Source organism: Pseudochaenichthys georgianus, chromosome 9, assembly GCF_902827115.2.
Source record: "Pseudochaenichthys georgianus chromosome 9, fPseGeo1.2, whole genome shotgun sequence".
Classification (NCBI taxonomy): domain Eukaryota; kingdom Metazoa; phylum Chordata; class Actinopteri; order Perciformes; family Channichthyidae; genus Pseudochaenichthys; species Pseudochaenichthys georgianus.
Genome location: NC_047511.1, coordinates 44,487,984 through 44,504,304, shown reverse-complemented (window position 1 = coordinate 44,504,304; position 16,321 = coordinate 44,487,984). Strand labels below are relative to the sequence as shown.

Here is a 16,321-nt window from a genome sequence, read left to right as displayed (position 1 = left end):
GTCCATGTTTACTGTGATATCTTGTTTCAACAGTTATATATCACTTTATTTTAAATGTTTGTATTATTTTTACACGTCTGAATGTCCCCACAGGGATAAATAATCTAATCTTATTTTATATGAAACAAGGCCTGCTGTTAGATTTAGGATGATGGGCAAAAAATGACATTTCATATAACTTGATCCCATTATTGGTAGATACTAAAATGCTTTAAAATAAAGCTTTTTATAAACAATATTAATGATTGCATAAACAGATATATCAGTCCAAAATTGTCACACCAGTTCTCCTTAAGTTTTGCCATGTTAAAAACAGTACGCAAATGTGGCCGGTTAGCTCAGTTGGTTAGAGCGTGGTGCTAATGAAGCCAAAGTCGCGAGTTCGATACCCGTACTGGCCAAGCATTGATTTAGAAGCGGTGGTTTGAGGAGACTTGCACTGGAAACTGGAGGGTTGCCGGGTCGAGTCCCGATGCGAACAACACTGCTGAATTGCTCAATTTAACACATGACATAGCGCTTGCCGAATTAAAGAGTAATATGGTCAAATAAGATGTACTTTATTAATCCCAATTCGGGGGAAGAAAAGAAATGTTGCAGCAGCATAACACAAAGCAAGGCGTTGCAAATAATAACACATTAAAATAGTAGAAATAAACAATTCTAAAATAGAAACATCTCAAAATAGAAATAGAAATAGAAAATAGAAAGATATACTGATGACCGTTCAGATAACAAATCTATAGACTGACTGACAAATAAAAACACTATTGGAGGGCCATTATATGGTTGAAAAAAGTATTTTGAGGTATGGACTTTAATATATTTAAAGAAAAGTATTAAATGTTCACTTTTCTGAATGGAGGTTAGTCGCTGGTCTCCATGGTAATAAACGAGACCGTTAGTCAGAATCAGAAATAGGTTTATTGCGGAGTAGGTTTACATATAAAGTCAAAGCCATAACATAACAATGCTAAAAAACTATTTTACTATAAACTATAATAACTTTAAAATATAGCAATATTTACATGGATTACCAGAACAATAACATTAGAGTTAAATATGTGCAGTATTGTATGACAGGTGGAAAGATGTGCGGGTATAAGAGGTAGCTTTGCAGCAGTTTGCAGTTACTGTCAGAATCCACTCATAAAGCTACATTACAGGTCATTTACACACCAAAACAAGCCAGTAGTTTACGATTAAGTAGAGATAGAGTTAGTGTTCATCCATGATTTACTACCAAGAAAAACATCCTTTTGATTCACCAGTTAGCATCTCTGAAGCTAACACAGCTGCACCTAGCAACGGTCAAACGGTCACTTTAGCCGTTTGGCATTTTGATTAAAACCCCAGGCTGAATAAAACACTTTACACACACTCTGTATGCCGTCTCACACACATTAACACTTAACTCGTAAGGAAAAAAGACATTAATTATACTCACTGAAGACGGGAATCAAATACCAAAACACTGGCTAACGGTGCATCATGTTTAGTAACTCGGGTAGGAATAAACACTTTAGTTCCGGGATTTGTTCGTTCCACCTTTTCTTCCTCTTCTCTCGGAATATTGGCGGATCGCAAACAACTTAAAGGTAGATACCGCCACAAGTCAACAGCTTTAACATCTGATATACTACAAATATTTAGGAGGTTTAAAACTGGTATTATTTCAACATATGAAAAGGTGTGCAATGTGATGCTTCGCAAACTAAATAAAAAAAATATCAGGTCCAGACTTATGATACGGTTGTTTTCGGTAGTATTGGTTAAATATATTAGTTTAACCTTAACCAATGCTGATTTAATTCTAAGACTTTCGGCACACATCTCTCTCAAATAGATTTATAAAACAATACTGGAACGCCTTTTAAACAACAGTATTTAAGACAAAATTAAGTGAAAATGTAAATCAGAGTTTAAATTGTAAATGTTTTTGATTGTAGTTTTTTAAAAGCATTGAGGCAAGATCAATCCAGACATTACTTTAACGTCCACGTTTGCTTCTTGAGCATTTATTATTTTCTTAGTGAACATTCAAAGCACTTCACAACACAAGAAGCCATACACTGTTTCACACACATGCACACACCTGTGGCAGAGGCAACCACACACGGTGCAACCTGCTCATCAGGAGGAAACTTCAACATGTCTTGATGTATTGTTCCTGTGAAAGTAAAACTAAAACAGAGTGTCCTGTAGGAACAAAGGACTTTCTGCCCTGCATGTAATCACAAGTATAAAGCTGGTGTGTTCCTGTAAAGAGAAACTCCATAATACTATGTATCTGAAAGGGAAACTTAAGGGACAGCATGATGTAGAAATACCAAGGAGTGCATGCAAATAACAACAAATAGCCAATAGCCAATCTGCATCAAGGCACACGGGGCGAGGTCACAGGAAGGAGAGTATAACACATCTTGAGGTGAGGCATGAAATCATTCCCTTCATCCATCACCGGTACAGACGCTCTCCTTTCACTCACATCACAGGTGAGATCAGAAACCTTCACTCACTATTAGATCAAATCTAAATATTTGAACATTTCTTCAAGTCCCCATTGACTCTAATCATTTGAATCACAGCAGCGATGGCGGCAGCAGTTTCATCCAGAAGCAGAGGAGCAGCGGGGGGGCTGTTCTTCCTCTTCACTCTGCTGGGTCTGGTTTGCACCGCAGCTTCACTGATGGATGAGAACCTTCTGGTAAATAAATACTGACTTAACTTCTAATTGTTATTGGAAACAAATCCACATTTTCTTTCAGTTGCTCTTAAAACATGTTGTAATTCTGCCGGCTCATGCACCGAGGTGCGGCTATGAGCTGCTTTTATGTTCCCAAATGTAACTGGTCATTTTCATGATGGATTTTCTCTTTAGAAATATCTCAAGTTACACCTTCAGAAAGCAGAACAAGACCTGGACACTTTGAAGGTGAGTCCATGGGTCACATCAATTCTTTGGAGGAACTGACGGGCTGAGAGAAGTAGGCCTTGTTCAGAAGGGACTTTATGCACTGCAGTGGACACAACACAGCAAATAGATTCACTGCCATCTCATGAACTCTGTTTCTCCCACATTAGGCACGAAGGGACACCGCTTCAGAGCTCAGTAATGGCTTCATGAGCCTCCTTCACCCAACGATGGTGTTTATGAGGAAAGCTACGGAAGGTTCCCCTGAATTCTCTGCATTAACGGAGGAATATCTCAAAAGCACTAAGGTTTTCATGAAGACAGTTAAGTCTCTCCTGGATAGGGATGCTCTGAAGTTGGATGCACATATTTTGAAATTGGAACAGAATCTGAGGGCAAGCAAGAAAATAGTCCAATCCCAGGAGGAGCAACATGCTGAATTGTAACCTCCATGTCAACCAGTGCCTCCATGATACTGCACCTATTGTATCTGGGAGGTTTCTATTTCTTACTGAGCTGCTCCATCTTTACATTACAATGCACTGGCTTAGAAATCATGAATTTCTGTAATTGAAAATAGGTTATCGATAATAGGTGTGTTGACCTGCAACTGTAAATGAATACATGTACTGTTCAAATGTACTATATTCAATATTGTTGCTCAAAATAATAAAAACAATGGTTGTAAAACATGTGTTTGTACAGTGTTTCTGTCCTGAGGAGTTATTCCTTGTGTTTTCCAGTGAAGTCAACATATGTGCTGAGAGAGGTCGCCGCCAACAGGTTTAACACTTATTTGATCAAGTGCTGCCCCCCGGTGGTCACAGTAGTATGCACACCTAAAAAGGGTGTGTCCGGTAGAAAAAGGAATAATCTGTCCTGCATTAACCTCTGCGGTCCCCCCAGTGGAGCCCCCCCCCCACCGTTTTATTTCGAGACTGTGTCTCAGGGCTTCTTAACATTTATGAAACTATTAATGTGTAGCACCAGATTAATGGGAAGAATCTCAGCTAACTGAAGATATGAACCATTTTTACCAAAACAAAACACAAGGGTAATACCAAGCCTCTGAATTAGCACTAAGCGGAAAAATGCTAACGCACTTTAGCACAGAACTCAAAATAAAGATACCCTTATTACTTATCGAAACTGCACATACAATATATCCGATTAAAGCTGAGACTCCACAGATTATTTAAGTATAGTATCATCACTGAGTGATCCGAACTCGTGACAGGGGAAGTAAACACAGATATCACAACACGTACTTTTACGAAGCTTTTACGGGAGATCGTTTCACCGTAGCTGTCAATCTGATCAAAAGACGTGTTCAATGGCATTACAATGAGAAAAACCGCGGCTGAATCAGTTGATCCATAGGTTAATAATGTATCTGTGGCTTTGAAACAATTATTTATAATCCATAATTCCATTTTTATGTAAAAATCGGAGAAAAAAAGTTAGCTGCTAATGGTAGCCACCAGAGTGTATGCAGCTTCCGGTTTTGGCCATGCGTCAGTCTCACTCCTTATTTGTTCATGTGTTGGTGTGTGTAGAACTTCCCCTCGACTCCATTGGCTCTAGCGGTTATAAAGATATTTCATTGGTCAAAATCGACCAAGGGGGGCCAGAGATATGGAAAACCCACCAAATGACCCCAGAAGTGGGTTTATTTTGCTAAATATCTCTAAAAAGGTCAAATTTCACTTGTTTTGCATCAATCTTGATACAGGGTGCTTATTATATGTTGTACTTTGGATTACTAAAGCTTTTAGTCTACTAACCCAGTGGTTCTCAAACAAAATTCAATAATGTACCCCCTTTGAAAAATAAATTCAGCCAAGTACCCCCTGATCAGCGCAAAAAATGCCTATATAAAGAGGTACATCATCAGTGTCTGATTTATTATAACAACAACTTTGTAACTGAGAAACACTTAAATGCTACATTTCAAATGTTTACAATCCATCACTAAATTCAATAACACTAAAACAACATTAGTTGCATTGAACTGATCTTTTTAATAAGTTGTACTTACAATGTAGTGAAACATGGGCTTGTGCTTCACTGAGGACCTTTCTTATTCCTCTTCAAAGCGCAATCAGCCATTCACTGTTTCACACACATGCACACACCTGTGGCACACACACCTGCTCATCAGGAGAAATGAACTTCACACACCGTTCAGGAGATTTGCCTGAGAAAACTAAATCTGTGGTGGCTGTGTTCTGGCCCCACAACTTGGAGACGTCACGTATTATTCCTGTGGAAGTAAAACTAAAACAGAGCGTCATGTAGGAACAAAGGACTTTCAGCCCTGCATGTCTCCACATTCTCATAGACAAGTATAACGCTGGTGTGTTCTTGTAAAGAGAAACTCCAAAATACTAGTTATGTGAAAGGGAAACTTAAGAGACAGCATGACGCCGTAGAAATACCAAGGAGTGCGTGCAAACATACCAACAGCATCAAGGCACACAGGAGAGGTCACAGGAAGGAGAGGATACAACATTTTGAGGTGAGGCATCAAATCATTCCCTTCATCCGGTACAGGCGCTCTCCTTTCACTGCCATCACAGGTGAGATCAGAAACCTTCACTCACGGGTAGATCAAATCTAAGTCCCTATTGACTGCAATCATTTGAATCCCCGCAGCGATGGCAGCAACAGTTTTATGGAATTCGATTTGTGTCATTAAAATGTGTGGAATCAGCTTCCAGTTTGTGTTCGGGCGGCAGACAGCCTATCCGTTTTAAAGAGTACTGTTGGAGCTATATGTCTCTTTATATTATTTAATAGTTTAACATTTATTTTCTTGCTGTTTATAGTGTTTATTATTATCATTTATTTATATGCATTCTTAGTTAGCGTCATAAGTTAAAGTAGTTTCTATGCTTTTATTTTGAAGGCATGTTTTGGGCACTGGGTGGTTAGGGCACCTGGTGTAATTGTATATATTGGAGACAGGTGGGTGGTGGGAGCCAGAGCACGAGGAGGCAAACGGTTTTTTACCAGGGTGTTTCAAGCCACACGAGGGAAAGCCATAGGAACGGCTTAAGGAACGAGATGTAGGAAACCTGTTCATTGTATTTTGTTATAGGAATAAAATGCACAACGGAGAATCTTGTCTGGACCTGGATCATTGCCCTGCGTAAGATCCGCTAGCTAGTGCCTCAGCGGCTGTTAAGTTATCTGTTTTAGTTCTATATGATTTTGGCCGCTACAAGTACGCTTAAGACCTTCCTTTTTGATAAAGCTAGTGATAAAATAAAATAATCTAATAAGAGTGCATTGACGAAGATACGTTGTGCCTCTTCACCTATACTTTTTAGTTCTTACTCTTTCACTTAAATCCTAAAAACTTAGATCTTATATTTAAAACTTTATCCGAACCTTTCCCCTCTCTGACCTCTCGAGGTTATTAGAGGGTAACAGGTTGCAGAGAAGGCCTCGCGCCCGGGGAGTGTGGAACGTAGTCCCTGACCCTCTCCACCTCTGTTTCCTACTTCTTACTTCATACCCTTTTCCCTCAACCTATCCTAAGTATGTATGTAGACACGTTAGTTTAGCTGCTATAGGCTTGGACTGTGGGGGGGGGGCACCTTACTCCGTCTTTCTGGCTGTGTGTACCTGTGTACTCTCATGTTCCGATGAACACAGCTTCCCCCAAATCTCTTTTTTGTGTCTACATCTACGCCGGGATCCTGAGTCGAGGCTAATCATGTTGCTGTGGTCGTGTGTCCTGGATCCTCTATCCTGTGTCCTGGATCCTCTATCCTGTGTCCTGGATCTGAGTCCTGGACTTCGAGTCGTGGCTGAACCTGTCTCTGCGGTCCTGCCAGACTCTCACACTACTTCCCTGATGGCTCCCACAGGATTGTTGACATCCTCGTGGATTCATCTTCCTATTATACACACATGCATTTCCAAACATCTGGACTACCTATGTTGCAAATGTATTATCTTTTCAATTTACACACGGCATCTATTGCACGTCTGTCCGTCCTGGGAGAGGGATCCCTCCTCTGCTGCTCTCCCTGAGGTTTCTCCCATGTTCCCTTTAAACTGTGGGTTTTCTCTGGAAGTGTTTCCTTGTACGATGTGAGGGTCTAAGGACAGAGGGTCTAAGGACAGAGGGTCTGAGGACAGAGGGTCTAAGGACAGAGGGTGTCATATTGTCATACTGATATTCTAACTGTGAAGTCCACTGAGACAAAGGTAACATTTGTGATATTGGGCTATATGAATAAACATTGAGTGATTGAAGATACAGCAACACTTTCTCAGAATCAAGCACAACTAAGAGTTTAACCCTGTAAAGCCCAAATATAGAAAAACATTAGAATGTATTCTTTTGACCTTTCAGATGTTTTTGTAGAAATGATGGAGTTTTTACGTTTTGGTAAGTTTTTAGGGAAACGTTGTTATATTGCGACGTTGGGCTTATAGCAGAATTCCTGTATTTCTACTCACATTGTCTGAATACATATATTGAAGAACTAAGGGTTGACTTGCAGGATTGATCGCTTACTTAGCCCTGTGTCAGTAGCAGGAATAATAATCACACATCACTCATGTTTGTTATGAATAGTCATTTATTAAATATAGGAGGAGATGACAGAGTCAATCAAGATACATGTCAGAACTATTACAGCGAAAAAATATCATTTCTTTTAATAAATGGCAAATAGCAGAAATGCATTCTTACCAGGATGAGAGAGGATGCTAGATCTGCCTGAAACGGTCTCCTGCTCAGGATCTCCTGCTCCATCTTTGGAGCGTGGAGGCGTTGATCACAGCAAGGACGACGGTGTGCCAGAAGATGTACACGTACCAGCGTCGGGACTTCATGGGGAACTTGTATTTGGCCGTAAACGAGTCCAACAAATCCACACCTCCCATGCACTTGGTGTACGTACCCACAATGTAAGGCCTGTCAACTTCTATGTAGGTGTTGTTGGCGTTGAATTCTCTGCGCAGGGTCTGGTCGAGCAAAGGACGACACAAGTGTGGCCGCCCTGCTGCCATTTGACAGCACAGATGGTGTGGTTGGCCTCCACTCGGATGTCAAAGCTTCCTCTCCCTTTTCCCTTCAAGCTCTTCTCCTCTTCAAGGTTCCAGTTGGGTAAGCGCACCTGATTGGCTGTTCCCACATCATGAATCCCACGATCAAGGAGCTTCGCTACCAATGGGACACAGGTGAAGTAGTTGTCTGCGTAGATCTTGTAGTTCTGACCTGTACTCATTTGTCTTCTGACACCAACTTCTGGAAGTACTCCAGTGGTTTGTGGCGGGAAATGACATCCTCTGTGGCGTTGCCTGGCCTGGGCATTCGGGGCTTTAATGTATTATATCCCTCAATAATATAATACATTAACCGTGCTTTACCTGAACCTCATCATGACACTAGAGAGGACGGCAGGGTTGTCATTTCCCGTGTTCAGTGAATGCAACTAGACACTAGAGAGAGAGAGAGGGACCGGTGCCAGCAGCAGGGACCGTGTTGTTAGCATCTGGTGCTAGCTGCACTAACGGACACACGGAGCTGTTGGTTCCACAACAAGCTGGAGGAGAGCTCTCCTCTCAGACTGAGAGGCTCAGTGAGCTAAAGGACTCTGAGTGTTTAGATAGTTAACTTTAGTCTAAGTTATCTCAGTGGGTCTCAAACGGTTTGGTCACGAATTATGTAAAAGATTATTTCCGCGGCACACCTTCATATGATCATTATAGTTATAAAAAAAACAAGAGAATAAAGGAAAAACAGGTATGAAATACTATATGGCAGTAAAACAAGAATACAGTTTGAAAGGGGAGTGATTTGTAAAATATCCATAAAGAAAAAGAACATCTGCTTACAGTTGTGTTTCATCTGGGTGTTGAGAGAGGTATCCATAGATCTCTCATGTTGCTCTCAAAGTGCACCAGATTGATGCTTTCAACTTCAATATTTAAAAAATATCTTCCCGGGGAGAATGCCCCCGGACCCCCCTAGAGGAGGTGAGGTCCGCCCCCCACTTATAAAAATAGCACTTTACCCCTGCCTATATGCTGTGAGCTGATTGTCGAGCCTTCATACACACTGTGTGTGTGCGTGGGGAGTGTTGCAGTAGAAAGTTCCTCTGTAGCGCCCGGTACATTAATGGGAAACCCTAAATGTTTGAGCACCCTCTATGAAACGTCAAGCTACCCCACAGCACCCCCAAAAGAAAATGTCTTGCGCCGCCACTGTGGGCTATGGCCGAGTGTTTCCAGGTCCAGGAAAGGCCCCCGCCGCCACCTACTGTAGTGTGCCTCATCATGTCACCACTCGAGGAAGTATTCCACCATGTTTAAACTCTTTTAAATTCTTCTAATCAGCCATGTTTCACCCAAAATAATACAAACATATTTGTTTATCTTGTTTCCCCAGCAGGCTCCACTCCCTTCCTGCCTCTCTGACCCTATCACTGAGCTTACTTTGTCTCCTTCTTTGTTTCATAAATATTTCTATGTACTATGTATGATATGTTCCACACTTTATTTAACTCCACAGTACCTCCACTTTTCACTGTCCCTTTGTCCCATTAAGATAAGATAAGTACCATATTGGTCCTAATTTGGGCAATGTTTGTGTTGCAGCAGCATATAAAGACATGGTATTGTACAATAACAATTAAAAGACAACAAATAAACAAGAAAGTAGAACATTTTATTCCAAGAGAAACTATGGAGCAGAGACTTCTCTGCCAGCCAGAGGTGATTTAGTGTTCCACCTTTTCCCGGAGCAAGCATGCTTTACACACTCAGCCACTGGAGGGCACAGCGTGCACACAGATCACTTCAATATCAGCACCATGGACACCATCCTATTTTATTTCGATTGAGATGTTTACATTTTGGAATGTTTATTTCCAGTCTTTTTATGTTATTGTTTGTATGTTTTTTTATGATGCTGCAACGCAACACATTTCAAAATTAGGATCATAAAGTAGGGTACTTCTTATCTTATCTTATCCACACTACGACAGCAGGTACAAGTAGGTGAAAATAGATGCAGACGCAGCAGAGTTGGGAAGTAGTGGAATACAAATACTTTGTTACTGTACTTAAGTAGATATTTCTGGTTTGTTCCTTTAGTTTGAATGTGTGTTTGGTGGCGTGATCATTATACCTGTACTTTCTACTTCTTACATGTTGAACACAAATACCTGTACTTTCTACTTCTTACATGTTGAACTCAAATACCTGTACTTTCTACTTCTTACATGTTGAACACAAATACCTGTACTTTCTACTTCTTACATGTTGAACACAAATACCTGTACTTTCTACTTCTTACATGTTGAACACAAATACCTGTACTTTCTACTTCTTACATGTTGAACACAAATACCTGTACTTTCTACTTCTCACATGTTGAACACAAATACCTGTACTTTCTACTTCTTACATGTTGAACACAAATACCTGTACTTTCTACTTCTTACATGTTGAACCCAAATACCTGTACTTTCTACTTCTCTCATGTTGAACTCAAATACCTGTACTTTCTACTTCTTACATGTTGAACACAAATACCTGTACTTTCTACTTCTCACATGTTGAACACAAATACCTGTACTTTCTACTTCTTACATGTTGAACACAAATACCTGTACTTTCTACTTCTTACATGTTGAACACAAATACCTGTACTTTCTACTTCTTACATGTTGAACACAAATACCTGTACTTTCTACTTCTTACATGTTGAACACAAATACCTGTACTTTCTACTTCTTACATGTTGAACACAAATACCTGTACTTTCTACTTCTCACATGTTGAACTCAAATACCTGTACTTTCTACTTCTCACATGTTGAACACAAATACCTGTACTTTCTACTTCTTACATGTTGAACACAAATACCTGTACTTTCTACTTCTCACATGTTGAACACAAATACCTGTACTTTCTACTTCTTACATGTTGAACACAAATACCTGTACTTTCTACTTCTTACATGTTGAACTCAAATACCTGTACTTTCTACTTCTCACATGTTGAACTCAAATCTGTACTTTCTACTTCTTACATTTTGAACACAAATACCTGTACTTTCTACTTACATGTTGAACTCAAATACCTGTACTTTCTACTTCTTACATGTTGAACTCAAATACCTGTACTTTCTACTTCTTACATGTTGAACTCAAATACCTGTACTTTCTACTTCTTACATGTTGAACACAAATACCTGTACTTTCTACTTCTTACATTTTGAACACAAATACCTGTACTTTCTACTTCTTACATGTTGAACACAAATACCTGTACTTTCTACTTCTTACATGTTGAACTCAAATACCTGAACTTTCTACTTCTTACATGTTGAACTCAAATACCTGTACTTTCTACTTCTTACATGTTGAACTCAAATACCTGTACTTTCTACTTCTTACATGTTGAACTCAAATACCTGTACTTTCTACTTCTCACATGTTGAACTCAAATACCTGTACTTTCTACTTCTTACATGTTGAACTCAAATACCTGTACTTTCTACTTCTCACATGTTGAACTCAAATCTGTACTTTCTACTTCTTACATTTTGAACACAAATACCTGTACTTTCTACTTACATGTTGAACTCAAATACCTGTACTTTCTACTTCTTACATGTTGAACTCAAATACCTGTACTTTCTACTTCTTACATGTTGAACTCAAATACCTGTACTTTCTACTTCTCACATGTTGAACTCAAATACCTGTACTTTCTACTTCTTACATGTTGAACTCAAATACCTGTACTTTCTACTTCTTACATGTTGAACTCAAATACCTGAACTTTCTACTTCTTACATGTTGAACTCAAATACCTGTACTTTCTACTTCTTACATGTTGAACTCAAATACCTGTACTTTCTACTTCTAACATGTTGAACCCAAATACCTGAACTTTCTACTTCTTACATGTTGAACTCAAATACCTGTACTTTCTACTTCTTACATGTTGAACACAAATACCTGTACTTTCTACTTCTCACATGTTGAACCCAAATACCTCTACTTTCTACTTCTTACATGTTGAACTCAAATACCTGTACTTTCTACTTCTAACATGTTGAACTCAAATACCTGTACTTTCTACTTCTTACATGTTGAACACAAATACCTGTACTTTCTACTTCTTACATGTTGAACTCAAATACCTGTACTTTCTACTTCTTACATGTTGAACTCAAATACCTGAACTTTCTACTTCTCACATGTTGAACTCAAATACCTGTACTTTCTACTTCTTACATGTTGAACTCAAATACCTGTACTTTCTACTTCTCACATGTTGAACTCAAATACCTGTACTTTCTACTTCTTACATGTTGAACTCAAATACCTGTACTTTCTACTTCTCACATGTTGAACTCAAATCTGTACTTTCTACTTCTTACATTTTGAACACAAATACCTGTACTTTCTACTTACATGTTGAACTCAAATACCTGTACTTTCTACTTCTTACATGTTGAACTCAAATACCTGTACTTTCTACTTCTTACATGTTGAACTCAAATACCTGTACTTTCTACTTCTCACATGTTGAACTCAAATACCTGTACTTTCTACTTCTTACATGTTGAACTCAAATACCTGTACTTTCTACTTCTTACATGTTGAACTCAAATACCTGAACTTTCTACTTCTTACATGTTGAACTCAAATACCTGTACTTTCTACTTCTTACATGTTGAACTCAAATACCTGTACTTTCTACTTCTAACATGTTGAACCCAAATACCTGAACTTTCTACTTCTTACATGTTGAACTCAAATACCTGTACTTTCTACTTCTTACATGTTGAACACAAATACCTGTACTTTCTACTTCTCACATGTTGAACCCAAATACCTCTACTTTCTACTTCTTACATGTTGAACTCAAATACCTGTACTTTCTACTTCTAACATGTTGAACTCAAATACCTGTACTTTCTACTTCTTACATGTTGAACACAAATACCTGTACTTTCTACTTCTTACATGTTGAACTCAAATACCTGTACTTTCTACTTCTTACATGTTGAACTCAAATACCTGAACTTTCTACTTCTCACATGTTGAACTCAAATACCTGTACTTTCTACTTCTTACATGTTGAACACAAATACCTGTACTTTCTACTTCTTACATGTTGAACCCAAATACCTGAACTTTCTACTTCTTACATGTTGAACTCAAATACCTGTACTTTCTACTTCTTACATATTGAACACAAATACCTGTACTTTCTACTTCTTACATGTTGAACTCAAATACCTGAACTTTCTACTTCTCACATGTTGAACTCAAATACCTGTACTTTCTACTTCTTACATGTTGAACTCAAATAGCTGTACTTTCTACTTCTCACATGTTGAACACAAATACCTGTACTTTCTACTTCTCACATGTTGAACCCAAATACCTCTACTTTCTACTTCTTACATGTTGAACTCAAATACCTGTACTTTCTACTTCTTACATGTTGAACTCAAATACCTGTACTTTCTACTTCTTACATGTTGAACTCAAATAGCTGTACTTTCTACTTCTCACATGTTGAACACAAATACCTGTACTTTCTACTTCTCACATGTTGAACCCAAATACCTGTACTTTCTACTTCTCACATGTTGAACCCAAATACCTGTACTTTCTACTTCTTACATGTTGAACTCAAGTACCTGTACTTTCTACTTCTTACATGTTGAACACAAATACCTGTACTTTCTACTTCTTACATGTTGAACACAAATACCTGTACTTTCTACTTCTTACATGTTGAACCCAAATACCTGTACTTTCTACTTCTCACATGTTGAACTCAAATACCTGAACTTTCTACTTCTTACATGTTGAACACAAATACCTGTACTTTCTACTTCTTACATGTTGAACACAAATACCTGTACTTTCTACTTCTTACATGTTGAACCCAAATACCTGTACTTTCTACTTCTTACATGTTGAACCCAAATACCTCTACTTTCTACTTCTTACATGTTGAACTCAAATACCTGTACTTTCTACTTCTTACATGTTGAACACAAATACCTGTACTTTCTACTTCTTACATGTTGAACACAAATACCTGTACTTTCTACTTCTTACATGTTGAACCCAAATACCTGTACTTTCTACTTCTCACATGTTGAACTCAAATACCTGAACTTTCTACTTCTCACATGTTGAACACAAATACCTGTACTTTCTACTTCTTACATGTTGAACCCAAATACCTGTACTTTCTACTTCTCTCATGTTGAACTCAAATACCTGTACTTTCTACTTCTTACATGTTGAACCCAAATACCTGTACTTTCTACTTCTTACATGTTGAACCCAAATACCTGTACTTTCTACTTCTCACATGTTGAACTCAAATACCTGAACTTTCTACTTCTCACATGTTGAACACAAATACCTGTACTTTCTACTTCTTACATGTTGAACCCAAATACCTGTACTTTCTACTTCTCTCATGTTGAACTCAAATACCTGTACTTTCTACTTCTCACATGTTGAACTCAAATACCTGTACTTTCTACTTCTTACATGTTGAACTCAAATACCTGTACTTTCTACTTCTCTCATGTTCCAAACAGCTGGTTCCTTTAGTCTGAATGTGTGTTGGTGCGTGATCATTATTCTTTAGAGTCACTGCGTGCCTATTGGTTGGAACACGATCCGTGTATCCATCACTTCCTGGTCTTCTCTAAAGAAGAGGGACCAATGGAAACGTTGTCATGTTGCCGTTGGTCACCATGGAAACATTCATTAGCTAACAATGACATTATTGTTCTATTAATATAAAGGGAGGTCAGGTACTCTTTAAAGCAGCTGCTAGCTATGGGTACTTTTTACTGAAGTACACTTCAAAGCCTCTTTACTGTTACTTGAGTAAAGAAGTTTAGTCAGTACTTCTAGTTTCACCAGAGTATTTTTAAACATGAGTATCTGTACTTCCACTTGAGTAACGGATGTGTGTACTTTTGACATCTCTGAGAAGGAGGACTAACACACTTTGGTTGGACACTTCGGCAGCGACCAGCAGGTGAACTGGCACCTCTTCAGCTCCCGGTCCATACTCTGGCCGTCTCTCAATGTCGAGGAGTCTTGCTTGGTAGCACATGTATGCTGGGCATTTAAACAGTCCTTCGGCGCCACTCGATGATGTAGTATGCTTGAAATAGTGGCTCTGGAGCAGCTTTACTCGACATTGAGAAACGGCCCCTGTGTGTCCAGGACTAGAACCGGCGACCCTTCGGTTCCCAAGCCAAGTCCCAACCAATCAGAGCCCTAAAATATCTCATTGGGCAGTACGGGTATCGAACCCACAACCTTGGCGTTATTAGCACCACGCTCTAACCTACTGAGCTAACCGGCCACATTGTCTAGTGCTTTTTAGACATAATTTCAAAAACAAGGAACACTTGGTGTGACACTTTAGATGAATATATATATATTTTTGCAATTATTAAGAACTGTGAAATTTGAACATTTAATACTTTTCTTTAAATATATTAAAGTCCATACCTCAAAATACTTTGTCAGTTTATAGATTTGTTATCTGAACGGTCATCAGTATATCTTTCTTACTCTCTAATGCTGGTTTGTTTCTATTTCTATTTTGAGATGTTTCTATTTTAGAATTGTTTATTTCTACTCTTTTAATTAGTAACTTGCTTTGTGTTATGCTGCTGGAATATATTTTTATAATACATTTAATTGTATCATTCCATATCACTCTTTAATTCGGCATGTCCCTCAAGCTCTATGTCATGTGTTATATTGAGCAATTCGGCAGTGTTGTGCACATCGGGACTCGAACCGGCAACCCTCCAGTTTCCAGCGCAAGTCTCCTCAAACCACCGCTCCAAAATCTATGCTTGGCCAGTACGGGTATCGAATCTGCAACCTCTGCGTCAACAGCACCACGCGCTAACCAACTGAGCCAACCGGCCATGATTTGCACTGCTTTTTTGACATATCTTCAAACACAAAGGACACTTGGTGGGACACTTGATGAATATATGTATTCATGCAATCAATAAGTACTTTCCTTCCGCTTCTGCTGATGTATCTGACGTCCAGCGCTCCGTCCGTCTTTTCACTTATTTTCCTTTCTCTCCCTTGATCCTCCTTAGCAACGGTCATTATCGTCCTTGACAGCGGTCTGTACTACTGTATTAACCACGTGTCACATGTTCTGAATTGACCAATTAGAATCGAGAATACAACTAAGCCGTGTAATAATATTGTTTATAAGCTTATTTTAAAGCATTTCAATGTATGTTTGTATTCAAACCCATTATGCCACAAAGTGTAACACATTCAATATGTTTTTGGGCAAAATATGTTTGTTTGGACACAGACACTCAACATGTTTTAGGAAAAGCCACAA

At 38.8% G+C, this 16,321-nt stretch overlaps 1 protein-coding gene and 2 non-coding genes across 3 annotated transcripts in view; 1 reads left to right on the top strand and 2 right to left on the bottom strand.

Moving 5' to 3' along the window:
• The window catches only part of atad1a (ATPase family AAA domain containing 1a), a 29,885-nt gene extending 28,336 nt beyond the window's left edge, over window positions 1-1,549 (bottom strand). Inside the window, exon 1 of the mRNA XM_071204444.1 lies at window positions 1,448-1,549. The gene's annotated coding sequence lies outside the window, so the exon portion shown is untranslated. The remainder of the gene's footprint in view (window positions 1-1,447) is intronic.
• trnai-aau (transfer RNA isoleucine (anticodon AAU)) lies at window positions 328-401 on the top strand. The gene has a single exon. It is a non-coding gene; the product is annotated as a tRNA-Ile (tRNA).
• Window positions 1,550-15,230: 13,681 nt separating the features above from the next.
• On the bottom strand, window positions 15,231-15,304 carry trnai-aau (transfer RNA isoleucine (anticodon AAU)). The gene has a single exon. It is a non-coding gene; the product is annotated as a tRNA-Ile (tRNA).
• Between the last annotated feature and the right edge of the window lie 1,017 nt (window positions 15,305-16,321).